The 8444-nt window shown below is 39.7% G+C and overlaps 1 pseudogene; it reads right to left on the bottom strand.

Moving 5' to 3' along the window:
* Window positions 1–6597: 6597 nt before the first annotated feature.
* Window positions 6598–6725, bottom strand: LOC125139051 (annotated as a pseudogene).
* Between the last annotated feature and the right edge of the window lie 1719 nt (window positions 6726–8444).

Genomic DNA, 8444 nt, shown 5'->3' on the forward strand with positions numbered 1-8444 from the left:
AATCCTGCTGTAGAACATCCAGTACAGTCCTGAAATCCCATAATCCTTTGCTTCATATTCATATTACATGTTCTGAGTAATTTTCTGGTCATTGTGACCTGAGGATTTAAAAAAAAAATCACAAACCACTTGCCTCAGTATGACCTGTAAACAGTATGTCTATTGCTGGTGAACTCCTACCAGTATATTTTGTAGCTCATTCTCTCTCTCTCTCTCTCTCTCTCTCTCTCTCTCTCTCTCCCCCTCCTCTCTACCGGGTCATCCTCTCTTTTCGCTCTCTCTCCTCCTTCTCTCTCTCTCTCTCGATCGCTAAGAGTGTCTCTCTCTCTCTCTCGCCAGCTGTGAGGAGGATGGAGGGACATAAACAGTCATCCACAAGTCTCGCCCCCCATTTCCTACTGAGGATCCCCTGCCCTATAATAATGAGTTAATCAGCCTGATTGCACATTCATCACCCTACGTGAGAGTGTGTGTGTGTGTGTGTGTGTGTGTGTGTGTGTGTGTGTGTGTATAAAACCCTTTGTGGGGACCATTATGACAGATGTATATGACAATTATGTCTGACTACAGGAGTAACTATGTAAATACAAATAAAGATAGCAATGCAGACGTGTGTGTGTGTGTGTGTGTGTGTGTGTGTGTGTGTGTGTGTGTGTGTGTGTGTGTGTGTGTGTGTGTGTGTGTGTGTGTGTGTGTGTTTAACTTGGGAAATGAAATACTTGGGGGCTGATGTTTGAGGCTAAAAGAGGACAGCAGAGCCACTGCAGCTGAGTAAACACACTAACATTACGGACAGGTACGAAAGCAATTCCAAACTCTGCCCCGGAGGAAGACAATTACTGGGACACACGGAAACGGCGAGCGCCGGAGGAAATATTAAAAGCGAGAATGATTAATGATTGAAAATACAGCCGTAATGACGTTGCCATGGTTACGTGGCAAACACGCAATAGGAAAAGGCAGGGGTGTAATTTTGTCCGGGTTAAGAAAGTGGAAATTGGTGGATCTATCCAAATTCATTTAGTCATGTCTGAATGGGAGGAATATGAGCAAGAGAGTCATAAGACTATTTCAGTGGACAGGAAAGCGGGTGTCTGAGTGATTAGATACTGCCGTTTGGATCAGATTAAGCTTCTAAATCTCACATCTGGAACGTGAGATGGAAAAATAATCAGGAATAAGACAAGGAAGCAAAGGAAACATTTGGGATAGGAAATAAGAGAACTACCACATTTACTGTAGCTTTGGAGTGTGTCGGGGTGTGACGCTAATCTGGAGCTTCTCCTTGTGTCCATCTGGGTTCCCTCTGGGTTCTCCAGTTTCCTCCCAAATCAACAACAAGTTTTCCTTCTTTATTCCTTTCTCAAACCCAGCGTTCCCACTTCGGATATTCTCCGACTTCACCTTGGGCAGAACTAAGCGCTTACTGAAGATTCAGTTCATTTGCAGAGCACTTTTAACTGTGGACATTGTCTCCAAGCAGCTTTACAAAACAAAACATTTTAATGTAAATTTATTTTCATTTTTATCCATATTTATACCTAATGAGCAAGCTCTCATGAGCAAGTACCTCATCCAACTGCTTCTAGAACTTAAGTGTATATACGTTTCCTTGAACCCTCTTTGTTCGGTTACCAATATTTTTGCACTGTACTCTATAATACACACTGGTCAGCGTTATGTTGTGTATTTGTCCTGTAGTGTTTTACAGTTTGCACACAATGCACCTTACATGGCTAGGACAACTTACTTTAAATCCTTAGCTCTGTGTTGTTTTATGTAGCACTGTGGTCCTGGACAAACGCTGTTTCATTTTACTGTGGGGCAAGTCGTGGCCTAATGGTTAGAGAGTCTGACTCGTAATCCTAAGGTTGTGGGTTCGAGTCTCGGGCCGGCCACGACTGAGCAAGGCACCGAACTTTGGATGGGCAGAGAACGAATTCTGAGTACTGGTCATAGTATGGGACTTAGACGTATGTCACTTGTGTACTCCGTCAGTTGATTTCTAGAGTTGAATATTCTAGATTTAAACATAAACCTGGGTAAGAGTTTGATTTCGGGAGTTTATTTTCGAACTTAGACTTAGGCTTAACTTAGATGGTGTTTAAGGTTACTCTAAAGCAGTGTAGTATTTTGAGGAGTTGAGGAGCCTTATTTAACTCCCCCTGATATATGTTTATATATAATGAGCGGAAAGGGTCGTGTCTTGTCGATATGGGCGGAGAGAGTGTTCGGTGCACATGTGTGACAGAAAGCGGTTTTAACATCGACATGGAGGATAAAAACAAAGAAAGAAAGAGAAGAAAGACTTACGATAAGGCAAGAAGTAGGACATGTTAATATAGGATCAGCTTTCCAGCGCTGGAGAGAACTGAAGGAGCAGGAAGTTGGCCACATATTCACAGGTTGGAGTTTCCCGAGTCAATAACTCCTGAGCTAAACGCTGTTACTACACAAATAACACCTCTTTTCTATCGTAGTAATGTAGAGAGGCAGCTACAACCGCGTTTTGTGTAGTAACAGCGTTTAGCTTAGGAGTGTTTGTTACACAGAACTAATATATGCCTTTGTCCTTTACATGATTATGCTTGTGTCATTTTTGCTTGTTTATTTATCTGCAACATATTGTTCTTCCCTTCAGCTATGATAAAGACACATTTCTTTCTATTTGTTGCTTGGGTTACATGTGTGTGGGCGGAGCTATCAGGGGTGGAACCCATTTAGGTTAGGGGCATGTTTGTTTTGGTGATTTCAAATGTGAACATTGACATTCAAACAACGAAGACTCCGGGTACTCCGGTTTCCTCCCCCGGTCAAAAGACATGCATGGTAGATTGATTGGCATCTCTGGAAAATTGTCCGTAGTGTGTGTGTGTGTGTGTGAGTGAATGAGAGTGTGTGTGTGCCCTGTGATGGGTTGGCACTCCGTCCAGGGTGTATCCTGCCTTGTTGCCCGATGACGCCTGAGATAGGCACCTTTCTGCTGGGAATGGAAATGGACTTTGTAAGCCGTGTGTTTTTCCCTCTGTTGTGCAATCTTACACATAATTTTAGAATTGTAAATCATCAAATTTGATCTTCTTATGAACACATTTGGAGCATCACAGAGATCGCAGAAATGGGTTTGAAATAAATACAAGGCATTAACAAGGCATCAGTTTCTTTTTATATCCATCTATAATTAAACGCCACACAAAAACCTCCCCAGGGAATAAAATCAACTTTTCAGACTGCTGCAGCAGTTACAACTCAGCTCCATGTTATTAACGAGAACTTGTTGTTGTTCTCGAGCCATGTTAGCATAATCACACCTTTGCTAAATAAAGTGCAGGTATTTATGTGCATTAAACAGACGACCGGGTGACGGCGAGGGAAGACGGCTTTCTTGGAGATAATATAAATTTTTAATGATGTCACCTGTTCAGCACACACACCTGTTCATTGAGGCTTCATTAAATGTATTTTTTTTTAATATTATACAGAAGAGTGAAGCAGCTGCTCAATGAGGAGAGCAACACAGCTTTAATTCATGTTAATGTGTGTGTGTGTGTGTGTGTGTGTGTGTGTGTGTGTGTGTGTGTGTGTGTGTGTGTGTGTGTGTGTGTGTGTGTGTGTGTGTGTGTGTAAATACATAAACTGTATAAAAGAAATGTGGAAACATTATAGTGATAGTTTGCTTATTGTGTTAAAATTATAATTAGACACAGATGGACATGAGTTTACTTTAATAGTAAAAGGTTCAATTCAATTCAATTCAAGTTTATTTGTATAGCGCATTTTACAATAGACATTGTCTCAAAGCAGCTTTACAGAACATAAACACAGAGCAGAAGGTAAACATAATTAATGATAAAGGAAATAGCGAATAATAAAAGAAATAAGAATTAACTGAATAAAAATTCTAGATTATTATTAGATGTATATAGTTCACAGTGTGTATGTATTTATTCCCCTATGAGCAAGTCTGAGGTGACTCAGGCAGCAGTGGCAAGGAAAAACTCCCTTAAATTGGTAAAGGAAGAAACCTTGAGAGGAACCGGACTCAAGGGGGAACCCATCCTCATATGGGTGACACTGGGGGTGTGATTGTAATATACAGTCAGTTAAATGTTGTATCGGTGTGAGGTTCAAGGACTTCTGATCTTCTGAGTACCACAGAGTCTAACTGGAGATGTCTCAGGATTCTTAGAGTCGGCCTCGGCTCAGTGGACGTCCAAAGGCTTCGTCCCACAGAGGACGTTGGGAGCTAGTACAGTGTCTGGATGCCTCGGGATGGGTACAAAGAGAGAAGCAGTGGAAAGGGATTAACATATCTGCTGTTCATAAAAATGTGCTGGTCTGATGTACTGGTGCATGATATTATGGGATGTATTATGTGTACGCCTGACTAAAGAGATGAGTTTTTAATCTACATTTAAACTGGGAAAGTGTGTCTGAGCCCCGAACACTATCAGGAAGACTGTTCCAAAGTTTGGGAGCTAAATAAGAAAACGCTCTAGCACCTTTAGTAGACTTAGATATTCTGGGAACTACCAAAAGTCCTGAGTTTTGTGATCTCAGAGAGCGTGAAGGATTGTAACGTGTTAGAAGACTAGTTAGATACATGGGAGCTAAACCATTAAGAGCCTTGTATGTAAGTAGCAGCAGTTTGTAGTCAATTCTAAACTTAACAGGTAGCCAGTGTAGAGACGATAAAATTGGGGTTATATGGTCATACTTTCTTGTCCTAGTGAGAACTCTGGCAGCTGCATTTTGGACTAACTGTAACCTATTTATTAAAGATGCAGGACAACCACCTAGTAATGCATTACAATAGTTCAGTCTAGAGGTCATGAACGCATGAACTAGCTTCTCAGCATCAGATACAGACAGGATGTTTCTCAGCTTGGCAATGTTTCTAACGTGGAAGAAGGCTGTTTTGGTAGTATGGGCGATATGATTTTTAAAAGACAAGTTATTGTCTAATATAACACCGAGGTCTTTCACTGTCAACAACTGTCACACAAAAGGTGTGTTTAAAAGTAAAATAATTTTGACTTAAATGTTGTATTATTATTATTATTATTTTTATTCTTCTTCTTCTTCTTCTTCTTCTTCTTATTATTATTATTATTATTATTATTATTATTATTATTATTATTATTATTGTTGTTGTTGTTGTTGTTGTTGTTGTTGTTTTAACACATTTCAATTAATTAAATAATAATAATAAATGTAATTAAAAATAATAATTACATTTCATATATTATGCATTTATGTCTGACTAGAATTTAAATAAGGCAAACAATATTAATAAATGATAAACATTAATCAGATTCAAAGATATACAAAACGAATGAAATATTTTAAGAGGAATATTTTTTTAATAAATATAAACAGAGGAAATAGTTTGTATTAAGCTGTAATTCATACATAAGCTGTAACACTAAAGGTTAAATCCCAATAAAACTCTATAGTTAACCCGAAGTGCTGTCGATCATCACATATGGAGACACACATCAGCACTTTGGAACACACACAGAATAAAAGCCAAAAAAAAAAAAAAGAAAGAAAAAAAAATCAAAGAATGATTGACCTTTCCTCATCTTGTCCTGCTTTCTGCTTACTACAACCTGCCACAGCATAGATTGGGTGACTTTGATCATCGTCTATTGAAGCGTCTCTGTCTCCGGAGCTTCAACCGATTCCCTCTTCAGCATTAACACACACATATTGTTTCAATAAGTGCAAATTGATTTATATCAGTTGTAAACCGAGCCATGGACATGTGCAGAGGTGGAGCGCCCGGGAACTCGATGGTGGCTCGACCTGTTCATTAGAGAGAGCGAAGATGAGGAATCGATGAGGACAATGAAGGTCAGAAAGGTCTGATTCTTTTCGACGGTACAGGAGGATTTTAGGAGGAAAAATGTAAGTTTTATTAAGGTTAAATTGTCTTTCTTTTTAAATACGAATTAAATATGCGAAAGTGAAAACATATCAATTTCTTATATATAATTTATATTATAGATTATAATATTACAATTAGAAATTGTCACGTACAAAACAAAAAGCAAATAAATCCTATGAATTAATATGAAAATAAAATAAATAAATATAAAATTTAATCTAAAAAAAAAAAATTTATAAATATAAAATAAAATAAATCTCTCCCCAGCTGCTACCTTTCAACAACATGATTAAAAATAAATAAATAAATAAATAAATAAATAAATAAATAAATAAATAAATAAATAAATAAATGTTTTTAATATGAAACAGGAGCAGCTTTACCTCTGACTAGAGAATAGAATAGAATAGAATAGAATAGAATAGAATAGGCAGCTATGATACAGCACCCCTGGAGCAGGGATAGTTGAGGGCCTTGCTCAAGGGCCCAGCAGTGGCAGTTTGGCTGTGCTGGGCCTTGAACCTCGATCCTCCGATCAACAACCCAGAGCCTTAACCAGTTGAGTCACCACTGCCCCCTCAAGGGCTTTCGGGGTCAGAGCGCAGAGTCAAGCCATAGGGACGCCGCCCCTGGAGCAGGTGAGGTTAACGACCTTGCCCAAGGACCCAACGTTGATGTCTCAGCAGCTTGTGGACTCGAACCCCAACCTTCTGATCAAGATCCCAGCGCATTAACCGCTGGACCATCACGTCCGCACCTGGGTAAAGTTTTCAACCAGCAATGATCGCGCCTCGGATTGACCTCATAAGCTACGACATCGCCTCTGCGCAAGTGTAATAAAGTGTAATAAAGCCCTCACACTAGAGACTACTTCTATAAATGTTTAGGAAGCATCACATAACAGGAAGTTTTTGCACATCAACAAGTTCGTTCACTATTTTGCTCTGTTTGTGTGTACTTTGTACCTTGTTGCTATAGAAACGATACACAGGTTAGAAATTTCAAATCCATACCTTTTAACAAATTCAGGATTTGAGAATTCAGCAGTGCCGTGTAATAAAATTAATAATAATTCTGAAAAAGTTACCTACTGAAGAGATAGCAACCTTTTTTGACCCTCCTATAAATGTTTAGGAATTTGTAACAAATTTTCTGGCATTATTTTATCCGGAAATATCAATGGAAAGGTGTAGAAGACGGTAGTGAGAGCAGCTCTGCTGTATGGGTTAGAGACTGTAGCAGTGAGGAAAAGACATGAGGCAGAGATGGAGGTAGCAGTGATGAAGATGTTGAGGTTCTCTTTAGGAGTGACGAGGATGGACAGGATTAAGAACGGGCACATCGGAGGGACGGCTCAGGTCGGCTGTTTTACGGACGAGGTCAGAGAGGCTAGATTGAGATGGTTTGGACATGTACAGAGGAGGGAGATGGTTATATTGGTAGAAGGATGTTGGAGATGGAGAAAGCCAAAAATGGGATATACAGTACGGATGTGTTAAAGGAGGATATGAAGGTAATTGGTGCAAGAGTAGAGGATGCGGATTAGGTGGAAAAAGATGATATGCTGTGGTGACCCCTAACGGAAAAAGTGAAAAGCAGGAGAAGATTTTATCCCGAAATGACGCCGTGTCTGTATTCCCTTCCTTCAGTACATCTTTTTCTGTGACTTGAATATGTTGATGTCATTATGGGCTAAAGAGCAGTTTTCCACATCCCATTTGCTGTCTCTTAAAAAATGCATCATGGCAAGAGGAATAAACTACCGGTGCCTGCTTAAATGTTAAGATTAGCTTAGTTTTTTTCTCTCTCTCTCTCTCTCTCTCTCTCTCTCTCTCTCTCTCTCTCTCTCTCTCTCTCTCTCTCTCTCTCTCTCTCTATCTATCTATCTGTCTCTCTCTCCGTCTCTCTCTGTACTGTGTGAATACAGACCTCTCTGAGGAGCACTTGAATCCATATTAATTTCCTATCAGGCTCTTATGCTCCGGCATATGAACTGCAGCATTTCGCTATTAATCTGTCAGTAATTTAGCGACGTGTAAACTAATTATGCCTCACGTAATAATGTAATTGTTTTGGCGAGCTGTGAAACAAATCAATGTGTTTGCAGAGAAAGCATTAAATTGAATTGAGTTATTATAACCACGTGTCAATGTCTCATTCTAGGTTATGAAGGTAGAAAAGTGGATGTCAGCCACAGGTCAATACACGGCCTCCCTTTGGCTCCATAAAAATCTATGCAGCTCCGTTCGGTAATGGGAATTAAAGCCCATGTGAGAGAGAGAGAGAGAGAGAGAGAGAGAGAGAGAGAGAGAGAGAGAGAGAGAGAGAGAGAGAGAGAGAGAGAGAGAGAGAGAGAGAGAGACAGAGAGAGAGAGAGAGAGATCATAACCCTCTCACAGAAGCACAGGAAGTATTGATATAGTTTCATGTAAAAAGTGATTGTGGAGTTTAGCGGAGCTCATGACATCAGTAAAATTATGCTAACAGGGCTCACACACACACACACACACACACACACACACACACACACACACACACACACACACACACACAC

This window comes from Tachysurus fulvidraco, chromosome 1 (genome assembly GCF_022655615.1).
Source record: "Tachysurus fulvidraco isolate hzauxx_2018 chromosome 1, HZAU_PFXX_2.0, whole genome shotgun sequence".
In the NCBI taxonomy this organism is placed as follows: domain Eukaryota; kingdom Metazoa; phylum Chordata; class Actinopteri; order Siluriformes; family Bagridae; genus Tachysurus; species Tachysurus fulvidraco.